The sequence below is a fragment of the Elephas maximus genome, chromosome 21 (assembly GCF_024166365.1).
Source record: "Elephas maximus indicus isolate mEleMax1 chromosome 21, mEleMax1 primary haplotype, whole genome shotgun sequence".
NCBI classification, from domain to species: domain Eukaryota; kingdom Metazoa; phylum Chordata; class Mammalia; order Proboscidea; family Elephantidae; genus Elephas; species Elephas maximus.
Window position 1 is genome coordinate 3550565 of NC_064839.1, and position 13387 is coordinate 3563951.

The following is a 13387-nucleotide window of genomic DNA, read 5'->3' on the forward strand; positions in this document are numbered from 1 at the left end:
CCTAACCACTGACCCTAACTCTAACCCTAAGCCTAAGCCGAACCCTCACCCTTAACCAAAATTTCACCCTAAGCATAACGCTAAGCGTACCCTAACTTCATTCAAACCCGAACCCTAAGCAAAACTAACACTAACACTACACGTAACCCTAACCCTAAACCTAACCCTAACCCTGACTCTGACCTGAACCCAAACCCCTCACCCCAACCCTCTCGCTTAACATAAACTTCTCTGTAACCCTAACCCTAAAACTGAACGTAACACTAAATCTCCCCTAACCCTGACCGTACCATAAACGGAACCCTAACTCTAAACTCAAAACTAACCCTGACCCTAACTCTAACTCTAACCCTAATCCTAACCCTAAAACTTACCCTACACACTCAGCTTAAATGGAAACCTAGCACTAACCCTCATCTTACCATCTAAACCTAACCTCAACCCTTAACCTAACCCTATCTATAACCTTCACCTAGCCCGAAACCTAAACATGACTTAACCCTAACACTAACCCTAACCCTAAATCTAAACCTAACCTTAGCCCTAAACTTAATCCTAACCTAAGCTCTAACCCTAACCCCTAACGCTAACCCTAAGCTCAACCCTCACCCTTCAATTAAACTTTACCCCAGCTGTAGCCCTAACCCTAAACCGAACCCTAAACCTAACCCTAAACCTGACCCTAACATTAACCCAAACACCTAGCCCTAACCCTAAGCCTAATCCTAAACCTAACCCTAACCTTAACCCAAACGCCTAACCCTAACCCTAACCCTAACCCTCATCCTTAACCTAAACTTCACCCTAAACCTAAGGCTAACCCTAACCCTGAAACTAAAGCTAACCCTTAACTATCCCCTAACTCTAGCCCTGACCCGAAACCTAATGCTAACCCTAGCCCTAAAAGTAACACCCTAAAACATCAGCTTAATGTAAACTTAACACTAACCCTCCCATGAACCCCTAACCCTAACCCTACCCCGCATCCTACACCTAACCCAGACCTAAACCTAACCCTTTCTCTAACCCTAAATTAACCCTAACCTTAACTCTACCCTAACCCTAACAATAACTCTAAACCTGACCATAACCATAATCCTAAACCCTAGCACTAACTCTAACTCTAAATCTAACCCTAAGCTAGCCCTACCCTTTACCGTAAACCTAGCCTTAACCCTAACCTCACCCCTACCCAAACCCTAACGCTATACCTAACCCGAACACTAACCTTAACCCTACTCTAACCTTAAGCCTAACCCTGACTATTAACTGAAACCTCACCCTGACCCTAAGCCTAACTCTAACTCTAACCCTCACCATAACAATTACCCTAAACCCTCGCCTTAACTGTAAACCTAACCCTAACCCTCACCCTAATCCTTAACCGTATCCCCAACCCTAAACCTAACGCTACCCCCAAACTCATCCCTAACCCTAACCCTAATACGAACAGTAACCCAAATCTAACCCTAACCCTAATATTAAACCTAAACTTAAATCTACCCTAACCACAAACCTAACCCTAACACCCTAAACCTAACGTCTAACACCGTCGATAATCCTAACCCTTATCATAACCCTCACCCTTAACCTAAACTTCACACTAACCCTAAACCTAACCTAACGCTGACCCTAGACATAACGCCTAACCCTAACCGAACCCTAAACCTATCCTTAACACTAACCTGAACACAAACCCAAACCCTAGCCCTCACCATAAAAATAACCCTCACCCTATCCTGAACTTCATCCAAACACTAACCATAACCTTAACCCTAAACCTAAAGCTAACCCAAACCCTAACCTTAAACCTAACTCTAACAGTAACGCTAGTCCATCTGTAACCCTAAACCAAACACTGACAATAGCCCTGAACCTAACCCTAAACTTAATCCTAATCCTAAACCTAGACCTAATCCTAACCCTAACCCTAACTCTAACCTTGACCCTAAATCGAACACTAAGTCTAACCCTCAACTTGGACCTAAACCTAAATCTTACCCTACACCTAACCCTAACCCTAAACCTAACCCTAACTCTAACTCTAACCCTAATCATAACACTTACCCTAAACCCTCACCTTAACTGTAAAACTAACCGTAACCCTCACCCTAACCCCTAACCGTATCCCACAACGCTAACCCTAATGCTATCCCTAACCCTAACCCTAACACTAACCTGAAACCCCTGAGCCTTAACGATAACCCTAACCCTAACCCAAACCCTGACACCAAAGCGAAAGCCTGGCAAAAACCTTAACCCTAACTCTCACCCTAACTCTAACACTAACCCGAAACCTAATCATGAACCTAACCCTAACCCTAAACCAAACCTAACCATGACCAGGACCACAAGGTCTAACCGGAACCCTCACCCAAAACCTAATCCTAAACTACACCTCTAACTCTAAGACCTTACCATAACCATAATCCAAACCCTACCCAACCCTAACCCTAACCCTAAACCTAACCCTCACCCCAACCACAACGCCTAACACAACCATAACCATTACCCTAACCGTAACACTAAACTTAACACTAACCTTAAATCTAACCCTAACCCTAAAACTAAACACAACCCATGAACTTAACCCTAACCCTGAACATAACCTTAACACTAACCTGAAAACAAGCCCAAACCTTAGCCATAACCCTAACCCTCACCTTGTCTTAAACTTCACCCTATCCCTAACCTAAAACCCGCCCTAACTTTAACCCTAACCCTACCCCTAAACCTAACCCTCACCTTAACCTTGGCCCACCTGTAACCCTAAACTTAACCCTTACAGTAACTCTGACTCTAATCCTCACCCTAAACCTAATTCTAATCCTAACCCTGACCCTAACCCTAACCTAACCTTAACCCTATCTTTAAGCCTACCATAATCTCAAACCTAACCCTAACCCTTAACCCTAACTCTAACCCTAACCCTAGCCCTAACCCTAATCTTAACTGTAACACTTACCCAAAACCCTCACCTTAACTGTAAATGTAACTCTAACTCTTACCCTAACCCTAAACTTAACCCTAATTATAACCCTAACCTAAACCTAACTGAAACGCTAACCCTTAACCGTAACTCTAACCCTAATCCTTAGCCTAAACCTAACCTTAACCCTAAACCTAACCCTAACCACTGACCCTAACTCTAACCCTAAGCCTAAGCCGAACCCTCACCCTTAACCAAAATTTCACCCTAAGCATAACGCTAAGCGTACCCTAACTTCATTCAAACCCGAACCCTAAGCAAAACTAACACTAACACTACACGTAACCCTAACCCTAAACCTAACCCTAACCCTGACTCTGACCTGAACCCAAACCCCTCACCCCAACCCTCTCGCTTAACATAAACTTCTCTGTAACCCTAACCCTAAAACTGAACGTAACACTAAATCTCCCCTAACCCTGACCGTACCATAAACGGAACCCTAACTCTAAACTCAAAACTAACCCTGACCCTAACTCTAACTCTAACCCTAATCCTAACCCTAAAACTTACCCTACACACTCAGCTTAAATGGAAACCTAGCACTAACCCTCATCTTACCATCTAAACCTAACCTCAACCCTTAACCTAACCCTATCTATAACCTTCACCTAGCCCGAAATCTAAACATGACTTAACCCTAACACTAACCCTAACCCTAAATCTAAACCTAACCTTAAGCCTAAACTTAATCCTAACCTAAGCTCTAACCCTAACCCCTAACGCTAACCCTAAGCTCAACCCTCACCCTTCAATTAAACTTTACCCCAGCTGTAGCCCTAACCCTAAACCGAACCCTAAACCTAACCCTAAACCTGACCCTAACATTAACCCAAACACCTAACCCTAACCCTAAGCCTAATCCTAAACCTAACCCTAACCTTAACCCAAACGCCTAACCCTAACCCTAACCCTAACCCTCATCCTTAACCTAAACTTCACCCTAAACCTAAGGCTAACCCTAACCCTGAAACTAAAGCTAACCCTTAACTATCCCCTAACTCTAGCCCTGACCCTAAACCTAATGCTAACCCTAGCCCTAACAGTAACACCCTAAAACATCAGCTTAATGTAAACTTAACACTAACTCTCCCATGAACCCCTAACCCTAACCCTAACCCTACCCCGCATCCTACACCTAACCCAGACCTAAACCTAACCCTTTCTCTAACCCTAAATTAACCCTAACCTTAACTCTACCCTAACCCTAACAATAACTCTAAACCTGACCATAACCATAATCCTAAACCCTAGCACTAACTCTAACTCTAAATCTAACCCTAAGCTAGCCCTACCCTTTACCGTAAACCTAGCCTTAACCCTAACCTCACCCCTACCCAAACCCTAACGCTATACCTAACCCGAACACTAACCTTAACCCTACTCTAACCTTAAGCCTAACCCTGACTATTAACTGAAACCTCACCCTGACCCTAAGCCTAACTCTAACTCTAACCCTCACCATAACAATTACCCTAAACCCTCGCCTTAACTGTAAACCTAACCCTAACCCTCACCCTAATCCTTAACCGTATCCCCAACCCTAAACCTAACGCTACCCCCAAACTCATCCCTAACCCTAACCCTAATACGAACAGTAACCCAAATCTAACCCTAACCCTAATATTAAACCTAAACTTAAATCTACCCTAACCACAAACCTAACCCTAACACCCTAAACCTAACGTCTAACACCGTCGATAATCCTAACCCTTATCATAACCCTCACCCTTAACCTAAACTTCACACTAACCCTAAACCTAACCTAACGCTGACCCTAGACATAACGCCTAACCCTAACCGAACCCTAAACCTATCCTTAACACTAACCTGAACACAAACCCAAACCCTAGCCCTCACCATAAAAATAACCCTCACCCTATCCTGAACTTCATCCAAACACTAACCATAACCTTAACCCTAAACCTAAAGCTAACCCAAACCCTAACCTTAAACCTAACTCTAACAGTAACGCTAGTCCATCTGTAACCCTAAACCAAACACTGACAATAGCCCTGAACCTAACCCTAAACTTAATCCTAATCCTAAACCTAGACCTAATCCTAACCCTAACCCTAACTCTAACCTTGACCCTAAATCGAACACTAAGTCTAACCCTCAACTTGGACCTAAACCTAAATCTTACCCTACACCTAACCCTAACCCTAAACCTAACCCTAACTCTAACTCTAACCCTAATCATAACACTTACCCTAAACCCTCACCTTAACTGTAAAACTAACCGTAACCCTCACCCTAACCCCTAACCGTATCCCACAACGCTAACCCTAATGCTATCCCTAACCCTAACCCTAACACTAACCTGAAACCCCTGAGCCTTAACGATAACCCTAACCCTAACCCAAACCCTAACACCAAAGCGAAAGCCTGGCAAAAACCTTAACCCTAACTCTCACCCTAACTCTAACACTAACCCGAAACCTAATCATGAACCTAACCCTAACCCTAAACCAAACCTAACCATGACCAGGACCACAAGGTCTAACCGGAACCCTCACCCAAAACCTAATCCTAAACTACACCTCTAACTCTAAGACCTTACCATAACCATAATCCAAACCCTACCCAACCCTAACCCTAAACCTAACCCTCACCCCAACCACAACGCCTAACACAACCATAACCATTACCCTAACCGTAACACTAAACTTAACACTAACCTTAAATCTAACCCTAACCCTAAAACTAAACACAACCCATGAACTTAACCCTAACCCTGAACATAACCTTAACACTAACCTGAAAACAAGCCCAAACCTTAGCCATAACCCTAACCCTCACCCTGTCTTAAACTTCACCCTATCCCTAACCTAAAACCCGCCCTAACTTTAACCCTAACCCTACCCCTAAACCTAACCCTCACCTTAACCTTGGCCCACCTGTAACCCTAAACTTAACCCTTACAGTAACTCTGACTCTAATCCTCACCCTAAACCTAATTCTAATCCTAACCCTGACCCTAACCCTAACCTAACCTTAACCCTATCTTTAAGCCTACCATAATCTCAAACCTAACCCTAACCCTTAACCCTAACTCTAACCCTAACCCTAGCCCTAACCCTAATCTTAACTGTAACACTTACCCAAAACCCTCACCTTAACTGTAAATGTAACTCTAACTCTTACCCTAACCCTAAACTTAACCCTAATTATAACCCTAACCTAAACCTAACTGAAACGCTAACCCTTAACCGTAACTCTAACCCTAATCCTTAGCCTAAACCTAACCTTAACCCTAAACCTAACCCTAACCACTGACCCTAACTCTAACCCTAAGCCTAAGCCGAACCCTCACCCTTAACCAAAATTTCACCCTAAGCATAACGCTAAGCGTACCCTAACTTCATTCAAACCCGAACCCTAAGCAAAACTAACACTAACACTACACGTAACCCTAACCCTAAACCTAACCCTAACCCTGACTCTGACCTGAACCCAAACCCCTCACCCCAACCCTCTCGCTTAACATAAACTTCTCTGTAACCCTAACCCTAAAACTGAACGTAACACTAAATCTCCCCTAACCCTGACCGTACCATAAACGGAACCCTAACTCTAAACTCAAAACTAACCCTGACCCTAACTCTAACTCTAACCCTAATCCTAACCCTAAAACTTACCCTACACACTCAGCTTAAATGGAAACCTAGCACTAACCCTCATCTTACCATCTAAACCTAACCTCAACCCTTAACCTAACCCTATCTATAACCTTCACCTAGCCCGAAACCTAAACATGACTTAACCCTAACACTAACCCTAACCCTAAATCTAAACCTAACCTTAACCCTAAACTTAATCCTAACCTAAGCTCTAACCCTAACCCCTAACGCTAACCCTAAGCTCAACCCTCACCCTTCAATTAAACTTTACCCCAGCTGTAGCCCTAACCCTAAACCGAACCCTAAACCTAACCCTAAACCTGACCCTAACATTAACCCAAACACCTAACCCTAACCCTAAGCCTAATCCTAAACCTAACCCTAACCTTAACCCAAACGCCTAACCCTAACCCTAACCCTAACCCTCATCCTTAACCTAAACTTCACCCTAAACCTAAGGCTAACCCTAACCCTGAAACTAAAGCTAACCCTTAACTATCCCCTAACTCTAGCCCTGACCCGAAACCTAATGCTAACCCTAGCCCTAACAGTAACACCCTAAAACATCAGCTTAATGTAAACTTAACACTAACCCTCCCATGAACCCCTAACCCTAACCCTAACCCTACCCCGCATCCTACACCTAACCCAGACCTAAACCTAACCCTTTCTCTAACCCTAAATTAACCCTAACCTTAACTCTACCCTAACCCTAACAATAACTCTAAACCTGACCATAACCATAATCCTAAACCCTAGCACTAACTCTAACTCTAAATCTAACCCTAAGCTAGCCCTACCCTTTACCGTAAACCTAGCCTTAACCCTAACCTCACCCCTACCCAAACCCTAACGCTATACCTAACCCGAACACTAACCTTAACCCTACTCTAACCTTAAGCCTAACCCTGACTATTAACTGAAACCTCACCCTGACCCTAAGCCTAACTCTAACTCTAACCCTCACCATAACAATTACCCTAAACCCTCGCCTTAACTGTAAACCTAACCCTAACCCTCACCCTAATCCTTAACCGTATCCCCAACCCTAAACCTAACGCTACCCCCAAACTCATCCCTAACCCTAACCCTAATACGAACAGTAACCCAAATCTAACCCTAACCCTAATATTAAACCTAAACTTAAATCTACCCTAACCACAAACCTAACCCTAACACCCTAAACCTAACGTCTAACACCGTCGATAATCCTAACCCTTATCATAACCCTCACCCTTAACCTAAACTTCACACTAACCCTAAACCTAACCTAACGCTGACCCTAGACATAACGCCTAACCCTAACCGAACCCTAAACCTATCCTTAACACTAACCTGAACACAAACCCAAACCCTAGCCCTCACCATAAAAATAACCCTCACCCTATCCTGAACTTCATCCAAACACTAACCATAACCTTAACCCTAAACCTAAAGCTAACCCAAACCCTAACCTTAAACCTAACTCTAACAGTAACGCTAGTCCATCTGTAACCCTAAACCAAACACTGACAATAGCCCTGAACCTAACCCTAAACTTAATCCTAATCCTAAACCTAGACCTAATCCTAACCCTAACCCTAACTCTAACCTTGACCCTAAATCGAACACTAAGTCTAACCCTCAACTTGGACCTAAACCTAAATCTTACCCTACACCTAACCCTAACCCTAAACCTAACCCTAACTCTAACTCTAACCCTAATCATAACACTTACCCTAAACCCTCACCTTAACTGTAAAACTAACCGTAACCCTCACCCTAACCCCTAACCGTATCCCACAACGCTAACCCTAATGCTATCCCTAACCCTAACCCTAACACTAACCTGAAACCCCTGAGCCTTAACGATAACCCTAACCCTAACCCAAACCCTAACACCAAAGCGAAAGCCTGGCAAAAACCTTAACCCTAACTCTCACCCTAACTCTAACACTAACCCGAAACCTAATCATGAACCTAACCCTAACCCTAAACCAAACCTAACCATGACCAGGACCACAAGGTCTAACCGGAACCCTCACCCAAAACCTAATCCTAAACTACACCTCTAACTCTAAGACCTTACCATAACCATAATCCAAACCCTACCCAACCCTAACCCTAACCCTAAACCTAACCCTCACCCCAACCACAACGCCTAACACAACCATAACCATTACCCTAACCGTAACACTAAACTTAACACTAACCTTAAATCTAACCCTAACCCTAAAACTAAACACAACCCATGAACTTAACCCTAACCCTGAACATAACCTTAACACTAACCTGAAAACAAGCCCAAACCTTAGCCATAACCCTAACCCTCACCCTGTCTTAAACTTCACCCTATCCCTAACCTAAAACCCGCCCTAACTTTAACCCTAACCCTACCCCTAAACCTAACCCTCACCTTAACCTTGGCCCACCTGTAACCCTAAACTTAACCCTTACAATAACTCTGACTCTAATCCTCACCCTAAACCTAATTCTAATCCTAACCCTGACCCTAACCCTAACCTAACCTTAACCCTATCTTTAAGCCTACCATAATCTCAAACCTAACCCTAACCCTTAACCCTAACTCTAACCCTAACCCTAGCCCTAACCCTAATCTTAACTGTAACACTTACCCAAAACCCTCACCTTAACTGTAAATGTAACTCTAACTCTTACCCTAACCCTAAACTTAACCCTAATTATAACCCTAACCTAAACCTAACTGAAACGCTAACCCTTAACCGTAACTCTAACCCTAATCCTTAGCCTAAACCTAACCTTAACCCTAAACCTAACCCTAACCACTGACCCTAACTCTAACCCTAAGCCTAAGCCGAACCCTCACCCTTAACCAAAATTTCACCCTAAGCATAACGCTAAGCGTACCCTAACTTCATTCAAACCCGAACCCTAAGCAAAACTAACACTAACACTACACGTAACCCTAACCCTAAACCTAACCCTAACCCTGACTCTGACCTGAACCCAAACCCCTCACCCCAACCCTCTCGCTTAACATAAACTTCTCTGTAACCCTAACCCTAAAACTGAACGTAACACTAAATCTCCCCTAACCCTGACCGTACCATAAACGGAACCCTAACTCTAAACTCAAAACTAACCCTGACCCTAACTCTAACTCTAACCCTAATCCTAACCCTAAAACTTACCCTACACACTCAGCTTAAATGGAAACCTAGCACTAACCCTCATCTTACCATCTAAACCTAACCTCAACCCTTAACCTAACCCTATCTATAACCTTCACCTAGCCCGAAATCTAAACATGACTTAACCCTAACACTAACCCTAACCCTAAATCTAAACCTAACCTTAAGCCTAAACTTAATCCTAACCTAAGCTCTAACCCTAACCCCTAACGCTAACCCTAAGCTCAACCCTCACCCTTCAATTAAACTTTACCCCAGCTGTAGCCCTAACCCTAAACCGAACCCTAAACCTAACCCTAAACCTGACCCTAACATTAACCCAAACACCTAACCCTAACCCTAAGCCTAATCCTAAACCTAACCCTAACCTTAACCCAAACGCCTAACCCTAACCCTAACCCTCATCCTTAACCTAAACTTCACCCTAAACCTAAGGCTAACCCTAACCCTGAAACTAAAGCTAACCCTTAACTATCCCCTAACTCTAGCCCTGACCCTAAACCTAATGCTAACCCTAGCCCTAACAGTAACACCCTAAAACATCAGCTTAATGTAAACTTAACACTAACCCTCCCATGAACCCCTAACCCTAACCCTAACCCTACCCCGCATCCTACACCTAACCCAGACCTAAACCTAACCCTTTCTCTAACCCTAAATTAACCCTAACCTTAACTCTACCCTAACCCTAACAATAACTCTAAACCTGACCATAACCATAATCCTAAACCCTAGCACTAACTCTAACTCTAAATCTAACCCTAAGCTAGCCCTACCCTTTACCGTAAACCTAGCCTTAACCCTAACCTCACCCCTACCCAAACCCTAACGCTATACCTAACCCGAACACTAACCTTAACCCTACTCTAACCTTAAGCCTAACCCTGACTATTAACTGAAACCTCACCCTGACCCTAAGCCTAACTCTAACTCTAACCCTCACCATAACAATTACCCTAAACCCTCGCCTTAACTGTAAACCTAACCCTAACCCTCACCCTAATCCTTAACCGTATCCCCAACCCTAAACCTAACGCTACCCCCAAACTCATCCCTAACCCTAACCCTAATACGAACAGTAACCCAAATCTAACCCTAACCCTAATATTAAACCTAAACTTAAATCTACCCTAACCACAAACCTAACCCTAACACCCTAAACCTAACGTCTAACACCGTCGATAATCCTAACCCTTATCATAACCCTCACCCTTAACCTAAACTTCACACTAACCCTAAACCTAACCTAACGCTGACCCTAGACATAACGCCTAACCCTAACCGAACCCTAAACCTATCCTTAACACTAACCTGAACACAAACCCAAACCCTAGCCCTCACCATAAAAATAACCCTCACCCTATCCTGAACTTCATCCAAACACTAACCATAACCTTAACCCTAAACCTAAAGCTAACCCAAACCCTAACCTTAAACCTAACTCTAACAGTAACGCTAGTCCATCTGTAACCCTAAACCAAACACTGACAATAGCCCTGAACCTAACCCTAAACTTAATCCTAATCCTAAACCTAGACCTAATCCTAACCCTAACCCTAACTCTAACCTTGACCCTAAATCGAACACTAAGTCTAACCCTCAACTTGGACCTAAACCTAAATCTTACCCTACACCTAACCCTAACCCTAAACCTAACCCTAACTCTAACTCTAACCCTAATCATAACACTTACCCTAAACCCTCACCTTAACTGTAAAACTAACCGTAACCCTCACCCTAACCCCTAACCGTATCCCACAACGCTAACCCTAATGCTATCCCTAACCCTAACCCTAACACTAACCTGAAACCCCTGAGCCTTAACGATAACCCTAACCCTAACCCAAACCCTAACACCAAAGCGAAAGCCTGGCAAAAACCTTAACCCTAACTCTCACCCTAACTCTCACACTAACCCGAAACCTAATCATGAACCTAACCCTAACCCTAAACCAAACCTAACCATGACCAGGACCACAAGGTCTAACCGGAACCCTCACCCAAAACCTAATCCTAAACTACACCTCTAACTCTAAGACCTTACCATAACCATAATCCAAACCCTACCCAACCCTAACCCTAAACCTAACCCTCACCCCAACCACAACGCCTAACACAACCATAACCATTACCCTAACCGTAACACTAAACTTAACACTAACCTTAAATCTAACCCTAACCCTAAAACTAAACACAACCCATGAACTTAACCCTAACCCTGAACATAACCTTAACACTAACCTGAAAACAAGCCCAAACCTTAGCCATAACCCTAACCCTCACCCTGTCTTAAACTTCACCCTATCCCTAACCTAAAACCCGCCCTAACTTTAACCCTAACCCTACCCCTAAACCTAACCCTCACCTTAACCTTGGCCCACCTGTAACCCTAAACTTAACCCTTACAATAACTCTGACTCTAATCCTCACCCTAAACCTAATTCTAATCCTAACCCTGACCCTAACCCTATCCTAACCTTAACCCTATCTTTAAGCCTACCATAATCTCAAACCTAACCCTAACCCTTAACCCTAACTCTAACCCTAACCCTAGCCCTAACCCTAATCTTAACTGTAACACTTACCCAAAACCCTCACCTTAACTGTAAATGTAACTCTAACTCTTACCCTAACCCTAAACTTAACCCTAATTATAACCCTAACCTAAACCTAACTGAAACGCTAACCCTTAACCGTAACTCTAACCCTAATCCTTAGCCTAAACCTAACCTTAACCCTAAACCTAACCCTAACCACTGACCCTAACTCTAACCCTAAGCCTGAGCCGAACCCTCACCCTTAACCAAAATTTCACCCTAAGCATAACGCTAAGCGTACCCTAACTTCATTCAAACCCGAACCCTAAGCAAAACTAACACTAACACTACACGTAACCCTAACCCTAAACCTAACCCTAACCCTGACTCTGACCTGAACCCAAACCCCTCACCCCAACCCTCTCGCTTAACATAAACTTCTCTGTAACCCTAACCCTAAAACTGAACGTAACACTAAATCTCCCCTAACCCTGACCGTACCATAAACGGAACCCTAACTCTAAACTCAAAACTAACCCTGACCCTAACTCTAACTCTAACCCTAATCCTAACCCTAAAACTTACCCTACACACTCAGCTTAAATGGAAACCTAGCACTAACCCTCATCTTACCATCTAAACCTAACCTCAACCCTTAACCTAACCCTATCTATAACCTTCACCTAGCCCGAAATCTAAACATGACTTAACCCTAACACTAACCCTAACCCTAAATCTAAACCTAACCTTAAGCCTAAACTTAATCCTAACCTAAGCTCTAACCCTAACCCCTAACGCTAACCCTAAGCTCAACCCTCACCCTTCAATTAAACTTTACCCCAGCTGTAGCCCTAACCCTAAACCGAACCCTAAACCTAACCCTAAACCTGACCCTAACATTAACCCAAACACCTAACCCTAACCCTAAGCCTAATCCTAAACCTAACCCTAACCCTAACCCTAACCCTAACCCTAACCCTCATCCTTAACCTAAACTTCACCCTAAACCTAAGGCTAACCCTAACCCTGAAACTAAAGCTAACCCTTAACTATCCCCTAACTCTAGCCCTGACCCGAAACCTAATG